Here is an 18521-nt window from a genome sequence, read left to right as displayed (position 1 = left end):
ACGAGTCTTTAAAAAAAAAAAACACCTGGAAATTGTCCCTAAATATTGACGTTTGTCTGTAAAAGCACAACAATAACATTCTCCGACAAACGACAGCCAATTGTCGAGGACGGAGATAAGCTAGGTTTCAGAAGAGAACCCATTTCCAAAGCAATGTTGGTGAGGGGCAAGGATACTCTTGACCTCTAGATGGTTCGATAGATGACTGCACAAAACATGTTCAATGGTTTTACATGAGATGTATGAGAAGGAGGAGAATACCACTTTCGTCAAGACTGACTAAAAATCACTTGCAAAAGCTGAGCACTTTCTGAGGCAAAGGTCTTCAGTACCCAAGGTGATATTTGATCAGGGCCAGTAACTTTGTTAGGTTTGAGTTTCTGCAGTTGCTTCTCGAATCCAGGGATGTTTATTACAAGCTGATCAATTTGAGGGTGTGGGCTTGGTGGGAGCTGGAGCAGGTTTATTGTCTTTAAGAGTCAATTGAATAAAAAAGTTGTCTTCAACTCGCAGTGAGGAAATACCAACGCTCTCAATTTTACATAGTTCGAGGGTTTACCACCACCTTCCTCAAAGGAGCCGCTGATAACATCGACGTATTTAGTATACGCAAGGTGTTCTTTTTGTCCAAATTGCGATATTTCTTGTATGACTGCCAAAGCGAGGCACGTTTAGAGCTTCTAGCCTTCTTGAATAGCCTTTCCCGTTTTCGCATTATTCTTTGAATTTGTCTTGTTATCCAAATGAGGGCCACAAGTTTATTAGTATTTCTACGCTATTTCGCGATAACCTCGTTAAATTAAGACTAAAGGAGCCTCATATGGGATTTCACTTGTTTATTTGAGACCCACTTATCAATTAGCAGCTTTCACCTTAGATGAGAAAAATAACCAATATGCATCGACAGAAAAATTATGCGGTCTCTTGCATAACGATTAATGTACAAGTTGGTTCAGTTTGTTGTTGAGGCCATCAATATTAGCTGGTGGCATTGACGACGTAAAGGGGATGAACACTTGAACGAGAAATCCCTCAGCGATTTACTGTCTTTCCTTGCAACATCTCACAACACGAACCGTTCCTATCACAGTGTGGTACGAAAGACGCCCATTCGAAATTATTTTCTTTATCACCGTCTTATTTTTTAAATGCCTGCGGGTGGACGAGTTATTTTTGAAGGAGGCGTCTTCCTCTTTCCCAGGGCATATAACCATAACAAAGCTTATTTGGTCCACTTGACTGCGACTATAGCTACGAAATTTTTATCACTTAACCCTTCCCTCCATTAGGGTTTCCCCATTGAAAACGTTCGAAGGAGGCAGTCTTTGAGTCAACAGAAATGTTGTTATCTTATATACATGTTGTATCACCCTTCCGCAGAACTAACAGGGATGTATCCATTTTTTTTTTAATAAACAAGAGGAAAAATGACGATTGGCTGCCAATAACATGAGAAAGAGAAGTCCAGAAAGATAACATGGATTTTTAAGTAAAACAATCTAAGTTTTTAATTGATTGAAGAATTAATTCAAATCTTTTATCACAGAATGTAGTTGGGAGCTGCCTGCCGGCTGCGAAAAACCAGACTTTCGGTTATGTCTGGAAACATAGTCCTGGCCCAATGCAGTACAGCACGACACCCAGGCGTGTCACAAAACCTATTCTTTTTTTTGCCTTTTTTTCTTTTTAATCAGGGTAAAAAAAAAAAATTTTCTTGCAATCCTTTGGGCTTATCTTCTTTCAATTTAACCACCAGTTCCTGGAAACAAGAACAAAAAGTTGGATGTTAAAGTTAAAAGAACAGTGCTCAGGAAAATTACTGTCTTCTTACAGACGTTTAAGAAATTTCCTACCTTTCAAGATTTAGTGACAGGGCACATGGATTTCTCTGTTCACTAATGCAAACCTGTAGGAGTTAATACAAATCATTAATAACTTGAACAATGTTAATATTTCATACCACTGGGGCCAGGGATCTTACAGAATTTAACTTACCTTTGGATAAACGAAGACTTTTTTGACAGGACTCCAGCTTCTCCTGAGGCAGCCACCTGTTCTGCTGACAGCAGCTTCCATTCCTAATTACCTAGTTCCCCGTTATAAAGATTCCCCACCAAGATAAATGCTGCTGCATACATGACCTACAATGCTACCTTGTGCTCAAAAGATGTACTTTTTCATATTGCAATACAGTCTAATGACGTACAACATATTTCCTTAAACTTCAACTAAACGCTTTGTTGCAATGCAGACTCTTGTACTACAGTAAAGTTAAACCCTTTTCTACAAACTGAAAGCCAACAAAATGCAATCTGTCGCTGACCTTAAGGTTGTTTCCCAATCCAAGCACTGTTTCAACCAAAACAAAGCATACAAAGGTTTGCAAATATAGAAGTATTTCATGACACCTGTTATGCTTGACAAAAATTCATGAAAATATCATTCCACATGTACATACAGTGTATGAGCGCAACTATGTAATACCTTTCCCAACAGCTGTATTATCCATAGAGAAATGTGTTTAGGTGGCTAGTTTATGCTTTGATACTAGAATAGAAACTAGAATAGAGGATGACCTGATAGTATTTCTTTCAAGGACCTGTTGTGCACTTGTGTCCTCTTTAAATCTTTAACTAGATGTCACATGCCATTTTAATGCTGCCACTTTAATGCTGTGAAGAGTTGCAAAGTATGCACTGTTGGCCAAAAAAGAATTGACAGGCAATTTGAAAATGTTACCTGGAACCTGGCGATCATCCAAATTGACTAAAAAAATGATCACATGAAGCTTGTTAACTTAAATGGGACCTGCAGCTTCAGCTTACGAGCAACTAAAACAGAAAGACTTCTCAACCATCCCTTGACATCATATCCTGAAATCAAAATTTTCCAGTGTCTTCCATGTTCTTGCTGTATAGGATTACAAAATATGCACTGTTTTGAACCAAAAAAGCATACAATTCAAAGCTTGGTAATAAGTCATATGATAAAAACTTGCCAAAAAACCCTCTACAAGGTTTCCTCATTTTCTTCTAACCAGGAACTGACAATGAACTTTCGAGAGGAAGTGCAACATTCACCTACAACATGGATGAGATGATACACTTGTATCCTTCTTCTTGATCGACGGAAATTCAAATGTCAAGTAAAATATCCAGCACATTAATTGTCTACTTCTGCAGAGGTTTGAAAACAGAGGTTTGAAAACATTTGGCCGTTCGGCACATGAAAGCTGGAAAAAAGGACATTGATACCTTGTGTTGTTTCCTAATTTTGATGAAAGAAAAATGGCTTAAGTGCAGCTAACACATTTTGCCACAGCTTAAAGGATTGTTCTCTCTTGAATAAACCAGTCATCAAGGAACATCCTGTTGGTTTGGTGTTGGTTGAATTGCTACTAAGTGTTTAAAAGCTGTATGCAATGTTACTAATGAACAAAAGAATTGTTTTACAGCAAATGGATGTTAGTTCCTTGGAATTGCCTTTTCATCCAACAGATGTAGCTGACTTTCATACACATTTTGAAAATTCCAAGGGAATAATTATGCATGGCATGTGGTTGCCATAGTTATTAAAGGAACTTGCCAAAATAATCATGCAAGGTTCCCCTCCCTTTAGTCCTTAACTCTGAACTGCCATTGAACTTTCAAGAGAATGTGCGATATTTGCCTACAACTGGGATTAGACGCACTTGTATCTTTGTTCTTGATTCAAAGTAATTTAATGTCAAGAGAAACATCCAGTCCAGTATATAAGATGCCTACGTCTGCAATGAGTTACAAAACATACACTGTTTGGCACATGAAAGCTGAAAAAAGAGACATCGATACCTTCCAGCAACATTTCCTATCTTGAAGAGATGTGCGGCTTAAATGCTGCTCTAAACACTATTTGTTATGGCCAAAAGGATTCTCATCTCCACTTGAATAAACCAGTCATCAAGGAAACATCTTGTTGGTTAGGAGTTGAGTGAACTGCTACAAAGAGTTGCAAAGTATGCACTGTTGGCCAAAGAACAATTTACAGAAAATTCAACAATGTTACCTGGAAACTGGTGACCATCCAGATTCACTTTAACGTTGATCACATGAAACTTGCCAAGTTACATAGGAGGTGTAACTTCAGCTAACGAGTAGCATGATCAGAACGACATCTCAACTATGCCTTAACCTGGCATCCAAAATTCAAAATTTAAGATCCAGTGTCTTCCATGTTCTCGCTGAATAGAATTACAAAATATGCACTATTTTGAACAAAAAAAAAGCACACCATTCGAAGCATGGTATGTGGTTGCCATAGTTATTATGAGAACTTGCCAAAAAAATTCTGCACGGTTCCCCTCCGTTTAGTCCTCAACTCTGAACTGCCATTGAACTTTCAAGAGAATGTGCGATATTTGCCTACAACTGGGATGAGATGCACTTGTATCTTTGTTCTTGATTCAAAGTAATTTAATGTCAAGAGAAACATCCAGTCCAGTATATAAGATACCTACGTCTGCAATGAGTTACAAAACATACACTGTTTGGCACATGAAAGCTGAAAATGAGACATCGATACCTTGCAGCAACATTTCCCATCTTGAAGAGACGTGCGGCTAAAATGCTGCTCTAAACACTATTTGTTATGGCCAAAAGGATTCTCATCTCCGCTTGAATAAACCAGTCATCAAGGAAACATCTTGTTGGTTAGGAGTTGAGTCAACTGCTACAAAGAGTTGCAAAGTATGCACTGTTGGCCAAGGAACAATTTACTGAAAATTCGACAATGTTACCTGGAAACTGCCGACCATCCAGATTGACTTTAACGTTGATCACATGAAACTTGTCAAGTTACATAGGAGCTGTAACTTTAGCTAACGAGTAGTATAATCAGAACGACATCTTAACTATGCCATAACCTGGCATCCAAAATTCAAAATTTTAGATCCAGTGTCTTCCATGTTCTCCCTGTATAGAATTACAAAATATGCACTATTTTGAACAAAAAAAAGCACACCATTCAAAGCATGGTATGTGGTTACCATAGTTATTGCGAGAACTTGCCAAAAAAATTCTGCACGGTTCCCCTTCATTTAGTCCTCAACTCTGAACTGCCATTGAACTTTCAAGAGAATGTGCGATATTTGCCTACAACTGGGACGAGATGCACTTGTATCTTTGTTCTTGATTCAAAGTAATTTAATGTCAAGAGAAACATCCAGTCCAGTATATAAGATGCCCACGTCTGCAATGAGTTACAAAACATACACTGTTTGGCACATGAAAGCTGAAAACAAGATATCGATACCTTGCAGCAACCTTTCCTATCTTGAAGAGACGTGCGGCTAAAATGCTGCTCTAAACACTATTTGTTATGGCCAAAAGGATTCTCATCTCTGCTTGAATAAACCAGTCATCAAGGAAACATCTTGTTGGTTAGGAGTTGAGTCAACTGCTACAAAGAGTTGCAAAGTATGCACTGTTGGCCAAAGAACAATTTACTGAAAATTCAACAATGTTACCTGGAAACTGGCAACCATCCAGATTGACTTTAACGTTGAACATCACATGAAACTTGTCAACTTAAATGAAAGCTGTAACTTCAGCTAATGAGTAGTATAATCAGAACGACATCTTAACTATGCCATAACCTGGCATCCAAAATTCAAAATTTAAAATCCAGTGTCTTCCATGTTCTCCCTGTATAGAATTTCAAAATATGCACTATTTTGAACAAAAAAAGCACACCATTCAAAGCATGGTATGTGGTTGCCATAGCTATTGCGAGAACTTGCCAAAAAAATTCTGCACGGTTCCCCTCCGTTTAGTCCTCAACTCTGAACTGCCATTGAACTTTCAAGAGAATGTGCGATATTTGCCTACAACTGGGATGAGATGCACTTGTCTCTTTGTTCTCGATTCAAAGTAATTTAATGTCAAGAGAAACATCCAGTCCAGTATATAAGATCCCTACGTCTGAAATGAGTTACAAAACATACACTGTTTGGCACATGAAAGCTGAAAATGAGACATCGATACCTTGCACCAACGTTTCCTATCTTGAAGAGACGTGCGGCTAAAATGCTGCTCTAAACACTATTTGTTATGGCCAAAAGGATTCTCATCTTCATTTGAATTAACCAGTCATCAAGGAAACATCTTGTTGGTTAGGAGTTGAGTCAAATGCTACAAAGAGTTGCAAAGTATGCACTGTTGGCCAAAGAACAATTGACTGAAAATTCGACAATGTTACCTGGAAACTGGCGACCATCCAGATTGACTTTAAAAACGTTGATCACATGAAACTTGCCAAGTTACATAGGAGCTGTAACTTCAGCTAACAACTAGTATAATCAGAACGACATCTCAACTATGCCTTCCTGGCATCCAAAATTCAAAATTTAACATCCCGTGTCTTCCATGTTCTCCCTGTATAGAATTTCAAAATATGCACTATTTTGAACAAAAAAAGGAAAACCGTTCAAAGCATGGTATGTGGTTGCCATAGTTATTATGAGAACTTGCCAAAAAAATTCTGCACGGTTCCCCTCCGTTTAGTCCTCAACTCTGAACTGCCATTGAACTTTCAAGAGAATGTGCGATATTTGCCTACAACTGGGATGAGATGCACTTGTATCTTTGTTCTTGATTCAAAGTAATTTAATGTCAAGAGAAACATCCAGTCCAGTATATAAGATGTCTACGTCTGCAATGAGTTACAAAACATACACTGTTTGGCACATGAAAGCTGAAAATGAGACATCGATACCTTGCAGCAACATTTCCTATCTTCAAGAGACGTGAGGCTAAAATGCTGCTCTAAACACTATTTGTTATGGCCAAAAGGATTCTCATCTCCGCTTGAATAAACCAGTCATCAAGGAAACATCTTGTTGGTTAGGAGTTGAGTCAACTGCTACAAAGAGTTGCAAAGTATGCACTGTTGGCCAAAGAACAATTTCCTGAAAATTTGACAATGTTACCTGGAAACTGGCAACCACCCAGATTGACTTTAACGTTGAACATCAAACGAAACTTGTCAACTTACATAGGAGCTGTAACTTCAGCTAACGAGTAGTATAATCAGAACGACATCTCAACTATGCCATAACCTGGCATCCAAAATTCAAAATTTAAGATCCAGTGTCTTCCATGTTCTCGCTGTGTAGAATTACAAAATATGCACTATTTTGAACAAAAAAAGCACACCATTCAAAGCATGGTACAGGGCTTCTGATAGGATGCGGAAAAAAATTAAAGATTATGCGGAAATTTTTGGCCATATTATGCGTAAACATGCGTTGATTATGCGGAAATTACACCGGATTATGCAAAAATTTAAACATTTATAGAACTAATAATTAGGCCCGTCCAATGTATGTACATGCTTATGGTAAATCAGGACTCGACATTGCGACCAATACAGTCGCTTTTTCCCTTTGCGATTAAGATATCTGGCCGAGTCGCCAATTTGCGACCAGCATTCACCGTTAAAATAAAAGGGTTAGTAATCAGCATTTTGCCGATACTTTTGCTAAATGAAATAAAGCGATAAAAAAAATATTTTGTTTCTTGTCATGAATTTTGTTTCAATTTGGAGATATGTAGCAAAATTGTAACGTGGTTGAACCACGATCCATACCATCGATCATTCACCATTTTCAGTGATTTTTTACACATACGTATTGCAGGCTCTTTGTTTTGTACGGCAATGATTGTCCCTACTTTACCAGAGTTACAAATGATGGAATTTAATTTGCTACTATAACTTGCGGTTCAATTTTCATACCTTGTATCTTTTTTAAAAATTTCGAGCCTAGGGTATGTTATGAAAACGGTTTAACTAGAGTCCAGGCTCATTCCCAAAAAATGAGTGGAAACTGCTTACGAACTTTCATCTTGCGCACGAAATGGCGTGTTTTCTTCAATGTTCAGGAAAATAAGCAGTTCAAAATAGTCAATCTCTTCAAGGCTTTTGTGTTTGTGAGGGTGGTAAGCAGCTGCTTTATCAATAATATCAGGCATTTCTTCAAAATTATGCGGAAAATATATCGTAATGATCCGGAGGATGCGGATTTTAGGGAATTATGCGGATCCGCATAGCCGCATCCTATCAGATGCCATGCATGATGGTGTGTGGTTGCCATAGTTATTGCAAGAACTTGCCAAAAAAATTCTGCATGGTTCCCCTCCGTTTAGTCCTCAACTCTGAACTGCCATTGAACTTTCAAGAAAATGTGCGATATTTGCCTACAACTGGGATGAGATGCACTTGTCTCTTTGTTCTTGATTCAAAGTAATTTAATGTCAAGAGAAACATCCAGTCCAGTATATAAGATGCCTACGTCTGCAATGAGTTACAAAACATACACTGTTTGGCACATGAAAGCTGAAAATGAGACATCGATACCTTGCAGCAACATTTCTTATCTTGAAGAGACGTGCGGCTAAAATGCTGCTCTAAACACTTTTTGTTATGGCCAAAAGGATTCTCATCTCTGCTTGAATAAACCAGTCATCAAGGAAACATCTCGTTGGTTAGGAGTTGAGTCAACTGCTACAAAGAGTTGCAAAGTATGCACTGTTGACCAAAGAACAATTTACTGAAAATTCGACAATGTTACCTGGAAACTGGCGACCATTCAGATTGACTTTAACGTTGAACACCACATGAAACTTGTCAACTTAAATGAAAGCTGTAACTTCAGCTAACGAGTAGTATAATCAGAATGACATCTTAACTATGCCATAACCTGGCATCCAAAGTTCAAAATTTAAAATCCAGTGTCTTCCATGTTCTCGCAGTATAGAATTTTAAAATATGCACTGTTTTGAACAAAAAAAGCACACCATTCAAAGCATGGTATGTGGTTGCCATAGTTATTGCGAGAACTTGCCAAAAAAATTCTGCACGGTTCCCCTCCGTTTAGTCCTCAACTCTGAACTGCCATTGAACTTTCAAGAGAATGTGTGATATTTGCCTACAACTGGGATGAGATGCACTTGTATCTTTGTTCTTGATTCAAAGTAACTTAATGTCAAGAGAAACATCCAGTCCAGTATATAAGATGCCTACGTCTGCAATGAGTTACAAAACATACACTGTTTGGCACATGAAAGCTGAAAACGAGACATCGATACCTTGCAGCAACATTTCCTATCTTCAAGAGACGTGCAGCCAAAATGCTGCTCTAAACACTATTTGTTATGGCCAAAAGGATTCTCATCTCCGCTTGAATAAACCAGTCATCGAGGAAACATCTTGTTGGTTAGGAGTTGAGTCAACTGCTACAAAGAGTTGCAAAGTATGCACTGTTGGCCAAAGAACAATTTACTGAAAATTCGACAATGTTACCTGGAAACTGGCAGCCATCCAGATTGACTTAACGTTAAACATCACATGAAACTTGTAAACTTACATAGGAGCTGTAACTTCAGCTAACAACTAGTATAATCAGAACGACATCTCAACTATGCCTTCCTGGCATCCAAAATTCAAAATTTAAGATCCAGTGTCTTCCATGTTCTCGCTGTATAGAATTACAAAATATGCACTATTTTGAACAAAAAAAGCACACCATTCGAAGCATAGTTATTGCGAGAACTTGCCGAAAAAATTCTGCACGGTTCCCCTCCGTTTAGTCCTCAACTCTGACCTGGCATTGAATTTTCAAGAGGATGTGCAACATTTGCCTACAACTGGGATAAAGACGCACTTGTATCTTTGTTCTTGATCCAAAGTAATTTATATGTCTAGAGAACCATCCAGTATTCTGCAATGTGTTTCAAAATATACACTGTTTGGCACATGAAAGCTGAAAAATGAGACATTGATACCTTGCAGTGTTTCCTATTCCTGACGAGACATTTGTGGCTAAAATGCTGTTCTAAATACCGGTATGACTTGCCATGGCCAAAAGGATTATCTTTTCCTGAATAAACCAGTCATCAAGGAAACATCCAGTTGGCTAGGTGTTGTGTGAGTTGCTACAAGTAGTTTTAAAGTATGCAATGCTTTTCGTGAACAAAAAAATATACATTCATTCAGGCAAATGGAAGCTGGTTACCTGGACTTCCTTTTTCATCCAACAGATGAAGCTGACTTGCGTGCAAATTTTAAATTGAAATGGAATATTTATGCTTGAATGTATACAATCTGAAGATCAGCAATGCACTTTATCGTTCCTCTGCACTAGAATTCTGAAAGGAGCTTCTTGAAATAAACAGCCAGTGTATTCAACGTTTGCAACAGCAGAGTGTTAGAAAACAAAGGCCTTGGTAACCTTTCCTTATACGGATGTGTCCAAAAACTGATGAATTCAGGGTTGACCTGAAGGTTCCAGTGCCTTTCAAGTTCCACAACTTGATACAGACTTCTGTGATTCAAAAGGTACATTTTCTGTTGCAGAAAAGTTCAAAGTACCAACGTTTGCTGAACGACAGTTACAGTACATTGATGTCTACAACAGATAAAGAAATTGTCACAATAGAAGGCATGCCACCTGATAGTGTTTTTTTTAAGGACCTGCTCAGTGTTTGTGTCCTCTACCAATCTTTCACTGGATGTTGCATTACTTTAAGGCTATAAAGAGTTGCAAAGTATCCACTGTTGGCCAAAGAATAATTTACAGGCAATTTGAAGATGTTACCTGGAATCTGACCATCATCCAAAATTGACCAGAAAGATGAACACGGCATAAAACTTGTAAAATTAAATGGGAACATGCAGCTTCAGCTAAATGTAAAATCAAAAGTACTTCTTAACCATCCCTTAACCTCAAAACCTGAATTCAAAATGTAATATCCAGTGTTTTCCATTGTTCTTCGTGTATATGATTACAAAATATGTACTATTTTGAACAAAAACGCATGCAATTCAATGCTTGACAAGTGGTTGTCATAGTCATTAAAAGTACTTGCCAGAAAAACCTCTGCAGGGTTGCCCTCTTTTTAGTCCTCAACTAGGAGCTGCAATTGAACTTTCAAGAGAACACATACCATTTTCCTACAACTGGGATATGATGCACTTTTGTCTTTATTCTTGACCCAACGTAATTTAATGTCAAGAGAAACTTCCAGACCAGTATATTAGATGCCTAATTCTGTAATGAGTTACGAAACATACACTGTTTGGTAAATGAAAGCTGAAAAATGAGACATTGATACCTTGCAGTGTTTCTTATTCTTGACAAGACACAGGTGGCTAAAATGCTGCTCTACACACAATTTGTCATGACCAAAAGGATTGTCATCTCTTCTTGAATAACCCAGTCATCAAGGATACATGTGCACCCTGTTCGATAGGTGTTGTGTAAATTGCTACAAGAGGTTCAAAGTATGCAATGTTTCACATAAACAAAAAGTTATTTTCAGGCAAATGGAAGCTGGTTATAATTAATTACCTGAGCTTCTATTTTATCCCACAAATGTAGCCAACTTTGGTGAAAACATTGAAAATTGAAACAGAATAATATTTGAATGTATAGGATGTGAAGATCAACAATGCACTTTACCATTCTTCTGCACTAGAATTCTAGAAAGAGCTTGAATCTTAAAATAAACATCCAATGTATTTGACATTTATAACTGCTGAGTGTGAGAAAACAAAATACTGTTTGGCACAAAAAGGAAGATAATTCTTGAGGCCTTGGTTACCTTACTGATAGGGAAGTCGCCAAAAAAAAAGTGATTAATGCACCCAGCGACTTGATGGTTCCGGTGTCTTTCAAATTTGACAACTTGCAACAGACATCTTGTGATACAAAAGTTACATTCTGTGCTGCAAAAAAGTTCAAATTGTGCAATGTTGCCTGAACAGCACTTACATTGATGTTTACAGTGACCCAACCCTATCTGGCAACTGCATAAGTTGACAATGTGTTGCTATTTTTAGGCGTTTACAGATGGACTTCCCACCAGAAAATTAAACCATTCGGGTAATTGTTCCCGTGAGCGTTGCAATGTCAGAGTGGAACAAGCTGGGGAGACTGAAATTAACACAACTGTTGCTCGAAATAGAATGTCTTTACACAGAAGCTCAAAGCAAGAATCTTCAGGACAAACATCAAAATGATATTAAGAAATGCAGAAAGAGTTAATATTTATACACCAAGCTTACTTTACATATTGCATTCATCAATGCAAAACTAATTTTATGACAACAAGAATTATTAATTCAAACCAGTCATTTTCACTTTTAATATTAATAGTATTAACAAGCAATAGTTTAATGGAAAGAATTTTTAAATATGTGGAGAATGAAACATGTACTTTTTCAAGGTAAACATTTTTGAGAGAATGAAGCCTGTTCCCAAAATGAATTGGATGGCATACATTGTATTCCTGCAGATAGAACAACTTAACAAAATAAGGTGACATTTAAAAAGACAGCTCAAATTAAAGAATTTTACTGGTTAATTTTAAAAGCAAAGTTTGAAATCTTATCCCTGCCTGGTACATAGTGCTTGAAAATCCCTGATTAGTTGCTTGTCTGCAACCAAAAAGAAACATACCACCAACCTACTAAACAACTTAGCCCCAAGTATGTGAATGACACTATCTCAAAAATGGCAGTTAGACTTAGTCACATACTAGTTACGATAGTGTTACCATTACACGAGTCAATGTTAAGTTCAATAACTTGTGGAAAGCATCAATTATAATTTTATAAACGAATAAAGAGCTACCAATAACACGCTCATACCATGGTTGCCATATTATTTTATCTGATTATCCAGCTTTTGCAACTTCTGATTGCTTCTCCACTCTTTCCATTTACACTCAAATTGCTAGAAAGAAATTTTAAGCCATCCCACAAAGTTTCCTTTAAATAGACAGAGTACTTTCACCGCTGGCAAAATTTCACAGTTCATTGGAACAGCCAGTTTTCTTTCCTTGCAAGCTGTTAATACTTTCAGAATATACATGTTTTGGTATCAACAAATTAATTTGTTTATTACAAACAAATACCTAATGAGCAGTCTAAAAAAGTTGTCGTATCAGAAACCTGATAGCTACAAAAGAAAAATATAGACCACAAGTTAACTATCAGACGACCCTGCAGACAACACAAATACCATTAAGGTGCTATTCAGGAAATAACTAACCTTAGAGAATACCAAATATGATTATTTTTTTATGCTAATTATATTGAGGAAGTGATCCAAAACAGTCACATTCTTGGGGAGTACCAAGCAGACAGGAATGTAAACCCGACTTCAGAGCACGAGTAGCTGGACATCTTAGAACTGACTTCAGACTAAACAAATCACGATGTTTGGACGTTGAAACGGAACATGAAAAAGTGCTGGCCAACATGGGAAAGCATGGCAGTGAAGGAACATTCGTGTTCTTTTATTTTTGACACCATTAAAGTAACTGTGAAAAGATGCTAAACAACAAGTGCATCTGGATGAAATTTCTTCTGAAGCTTGTTTATGCTAATTATGCACTTTTGTTACTTATGTAACTTACAAGGCTATGCTTCTCTCGGTCACCCCTATCAATGACTGAATCTGTAGGCTGATATATATCTAATTGCCAGACTTGAACAATGGAACTTGTAAACTTTGATGAAAGATTAGATACCGCAGTAAATTAACTCGAGGCTAACACTTATCTGCTAATTTTGCTTGAAGCTGCTCCACTGGAACATTATCATTGTTGCAGCTTGGAAGAGAGGAATATATGTAGAAGGAGTTCAAAGCCTACCCCTCTCCTTTTTTCATGTCACAAAACTACCTAGGAATTTGATAAATGGATTTCAGCAAAGAGAAGAAGTGGTCTAACTGTATGACACAGTAAGCTATTCTTTTCCCAGTTGTTGGTGAACTCTGACAGTACTGTTATGATATCCTGAAAAAAGCTTCTTCAAAATACATAAAAATATGTACAGTAAATAGCCATGACATTCATGCGATGCACCAACAAAATTTTAAGTGATACCTTGGGAAGTTGGTTCAATAAGGCAACCTTTAGCTCTAGAATGTACACACAACTGACCACTAACTGCAAGTCTGAAGTATTTGAAGGGCAACTCCTCTGTAATGGCAAACTCTAACAAGAAAAATGCCAAATTGATGCCAGGAAAAGTGCATTATTTGGTTAATCCTGAACTGCCAGTTCCTACTTTCAGTTGCACTGTACCATACATTTGAATGCCTAAAACGAAAGGACATGCTTGCTACTTCAGTTGTTATACGAACACTTCGGTGACCCTTAAATGCACCTCATTACAGATGACATGACAAGGATTACCCACTGTCTTCTTAAGCAGAGCACATCTTAAAGAAAGCATCACAGCTCTTTCCGACTGTAGAATTCTGTAAATAGACTTGTAGCACATACACATGCCTTCTAAACACAGTAAAATAAATAACAAGGAAAGAGAAGCTACTGTAAACTGGGGAACTTTTGTTGGAAAAGATATCACCTGGATGATCTTGCCACTTCAGAAAACAAAGTTTACAGTAAGTACAAAAATGACCTTGGCTGAATTTGAAATGGGGTTCTTCGAGGAACTGGATATGGAACGTCCTATTCAATCACCTTTGCCAGAAACTTGATTAATCAGGTGATGTCCCTGACCATAATTATTTCGAATATCAACTGCCTCCTAAACTTTAAAGATGCCCACTGTTTTCCTTCAGCAAAGTGCACCTTGAATCCAGTTACCACCAACATCTCTCCAAATTTTGCTCATCTGAAAAAACTTTTACAGAAACAGATAGACACCAAAGATGACCACACAACGGTGAATGTTTAAGATTTCTTTTTGATTCGACTCATTTTTTTTCAGTTAAAAAACATTATGTTGAACTATCTTGTCCATATAGTCTACAGACAGATATTGACTTGGAAGAAATCCCCACATAAGTTTTTAAAGGTTCCTGATGACCACAATCCTTTGATGAAGAGGGTTTTACTTTAAAAGTCTGCTAAACGAGAACTTTAAATAACACTTCCTGACCAAGAAAAAGCAGTTATGACAAGTTCTTTCCTGCTCACTTTGTATCATCTGGGACTCCACTAATGGTTACTTGAAAACCCAAGGTGTAATTTGTTTTGCACAATGGATCCCCACTGTTCAAAACTGCAGACAATAATTGTGTTGGCTTCTCAAAACCCCCAACCCTGAACAAGCTGTGTAATTAGGTTTGCCGTTACCAGCCAGTTCAAAATGATACTTCACAAATAATTAGTGCTTTTGATTTGATGTTATCACCACAACAAAAATTCTGGACAACATGCATACCAGAACCAATATTTAACTCAAAAAGAAAGACCAATTATTGTTAATCTGCATTGTGGAAACCCTGGCCCAATAAATTAACGCCAACAGGATACAATAGAATGATGCAACCTTTTATCCATCCAGTCCATTAACTTTATTATGATCTTAGTCAGTAACATTAGCATATCAAGAGACCCGCAAGCTTTCCTCTGACCACTTCACAATCTTGCCTCAGTCTTTTTCATATGACACAGTGCCTCTTGTCAAGCTGCAAAGCAGAAATGCCGGCAAATATCCCAAACAACGCTGAATTTCCCATAATAATAATTATTATTATTACTATTACTGATAAATGCACAAGTCCAAGACGCACTTTGATCAGCTTAAACAACTTTCACCAAAGGATTCCATTGGCAACAAATACACAGCTTCTTTGAACTTGTGATAATCTTGTGATAATCCACACACACAGCTGCCTTAATCTTAATTAAACTTTGTGCTTACATTGCTTGATGTGTTCTTGTTAAGAAGTAGATTAACATCAAATCCAAGGATGCCTTTCCCAGCTCTAATTTCCAGGTTTCCTTAACTCTGTGATGTATTTAAGACAAATAAACAATCCCTCCCACAAGCACAGTTCTCAACAATCATTCAAAAGAGGTCATCCATGTGCACGGGCACACATAACCAAGCCAACACACAGCTATTCCATACTTGTTACCCCAGCTCTTCATAGCTTCTCCACACCCACTTGGCTAGCTTTATCTGTAGATCGTGATAGCTAAAACAATGCCTTCATATGTACATCCTAATAAATATACTCTTCCCTTTTGAACACTGGTTAATCATTGACCTCACAATGAAGGTAACCTTTCTTTTTTTCTTTAACAAAGTAAAGCCCTGCTGCTGGTAGTTGCTACTGACTATAGGTCGAACACAAGGAACAAATGTTGCACAGAACTTTAAATTATCAGTAACCCAACACTAAGTGAAGCATGTATGCAGCAGAGTGAAAATGAATTGGCCCATTTAAATTCCCCCACCCAAGTCTCTAAATTCAATGCTTCGCTAAACTTTAACCATACTTTAACTATGTGACAACATCGACGAATAAAGCAGTCTATTCTACAGTGACTTAACAGGCTGGCCATTCTAACTTGTCCTTGAAACCTGCTCCAACACTCACTGAAGGATGCTCCATCATTTGATACCAGTATACGAGCTAGAGTTGACAAAAACAACTGCTTAGTCACGAACCAAAAATAACAGTTATAATTGATCAGACAAGTACATTAACTGGAAAAGTGGGCAAATGCTGAGCATTTACCAAGAGTTAATGAGAAGTCTTCCTCTCCATCTGTCAACCTCTCTTTGTCCAATGTCGTGCTGTGGCACAAGAAAAGCTCATCTCCACGGATGTGAAAAGCTTGAAAAGAAACAACTTTTATTCAAAATTACTGCATCTCACACATAGTTTAAAATTGATGGTAATAGCATTCATATAATCAAATTCAAAATCTCATTCTGCTAAGCACTTTTCTTTTGGTATTTTTTAGTACTTTCAGAAAAGATTTAATTCCACAGGTGAAGGTGGGGATGGAACAATAAGAAAAAATAATGAACAAATCATCAAGCCAAGATATTGCTAATACCTTGAAGGAGTCAGATACTAGTACAAACAGATGCAACCACGGCTGAGGAAACAAAAGTGTGCTCAACCTAAAGCTGTAAAAGCAATTGACACACATTAGGAGATGCAACAACGAATTTTCTACTCTAGATTTATAATAAAGAATTTTTTTATTTACAAAACGAGGCTATTTACAATAAAAATTTGTTTCTCAAGTGTAAAAAAACAAACACCTTTCGGGGAAAAAATGCGACTCGTAAATTTGTTTCACTTAATATTTAAAACTGTGCTATCTACGGTACTTAAATAACAAAGAACGTCTGTCCAATTTCAGGATCGCCCACAGAGCAACGAGCTGAAACAAATTCGCTATTTACGTGGCGAAACTTACAGTTAGCAGTTACTCGATTACTGAGTCGAGACCCATCGACCAGGAATTGTGGACGCATTACTTTTGCCTTCACAAGCACTTATCTTTTGAAAAAACGCATCGATACCTAGTAAATCTTCATTGTCTTGGTAAGATGCAGTCATACTCCACCCAAGACTGTTCGTAGATCCAGGCCACTCATAAGAATCGTCCATTCTCTGACGTTTTACCTTGTTCGTACACCTCTCTATTATCTCCTCATTCAGTCTCTGAACTGTTAACTCTAAAACCGCGTTTCGCAGCATATCTGGGTCCCTTTTACGTTTATTTTCTTTCTTCTTCTCAAGTGAAGTTGTGAGAAATGCCCATAGTTCCTTGTCTGTATATACATTCACTGCGTGCTTTCCTTGCTTGCTCCTCGGGATCCTCGCTCTTGGACGATCATACATGCTGTTGAACACAACCAATTTAACGACGCACAACGGATGAGTTTAAAGTTTCGTCAACACTTAACTATGAAGAATTTTAATTTCAACCGATTTTTCCCCGTCCTTCCGTTCTGCTTCAACACATTCCAAGCTTCCCTCAATATTTTTTGCCTTGACAGAAGTTCGCACTCGTTTAAAGAGGAAAGCAAAGCGACAAGAAAAGTACAGCGCTTGGGCAGAATCGCATTCCAGTCGACGCTACGGACACAGCAGGGCCTAAATAGCTGTAATCAGACTTGTATACCCGAATCCACTATCAACAACCTGCTTGAGTATATTTTTTGCGCTAAATGGTTGAAAAAATCACAAGCTCCAACGCAAAAATCTTCACGACGCAGTCGACTACTAGCAAGCAATGCCCCAAATTATGATCAACGCAATAAACGCATCCTATACGTATTGTCACACCAACTGGAAAAACAGGTAAAACCAGTTTACCTCACGCTTTTGACCAGTAGTATTCAAACAAACTAAGAGCATTACCCAATCAAAAGATATGTAACTTAGACGTCAATTGGTTGACGTCATTATTTTTTACGTGGGTTTACAGGCTTCCTCTCCCTTCGCGAGGGAATTTTTCTTGGCTATATTTAGATGTAAGATTTCAAAAAGTCACGTACTCAAGTGCCTGCTACAGGTCTATTATTGGTCTATTTTCGATTCATTACGTTGTGACTTCCGTCATTAGGCTGATTTAGCAACAGAACGGGAACGTCAGTGGCGACGGCGCGCGCAGAAAAAACACCAATGAGAATTCAGAATAGAATAGACTCCACTCTTTTCTTCTCTATTCTAAATTCTCATTGGTAGTTTTGCTGCG

At 37.7% G+C, this 18521-nt stretch overlaps 2 long non-coding RNA genes across 2 annotated transcripts; both read right to left on the bottom strand.

Moving 5' to 3' along the window:
- Positions 1-822: 822 nt before the first annotated feature.
- LOC137978513 (uncharacterized) lies at positions 823-6817 on the bottom strand. The gene is made up of 3 exons (XR_011118183.1): positions 1996-6817; positions 1854-1906; positions 823-1759 (listed from the first exon to the last, which is right to left on the bottom strand). It is a non-coding gene; the product is annotated as an uncharacterized lncRNA (long non-coding RNA).
- An 8535-nt stretch (positions 6818-15352) lies between these two features.
- Positions 15353-18122, bottom strand: LOC137978512 (uncharacterized). Its single transcript, XR_011118182.1, has 4 exons — positions 17341-18122; positions 16866-16938; positions 16541-16639; positions 15353-16435 (listed from the first exon to the last, which is right to left on the bottom strand). It is a non-coding gene; the product is annotated as an uncharacterized lncRNA (long non-coding RNA).
- Between the last annotated feature and the right edge of the window lie 399 nt (positions 18123-18521).

This window comes from Montipora foliosa, chromosome 12, assembly GCF_036669935.1.
Source record: "Montipora foliosa isolate CH-2021 chromosome 12, ASM3666993v2, whole genome shotgun sequence".
In the NCBI taxonomy this organism is placed as follows: domain Eukaryota; kingdom Metazoa; phylum Cnidaria; class Anthozoa; order Scleractinia; family Acroporidae; genus Montipora; species Montipora foliosa.
This window is presented reverse-complemented; position numbering and strand designations above follow the sequence as displayed.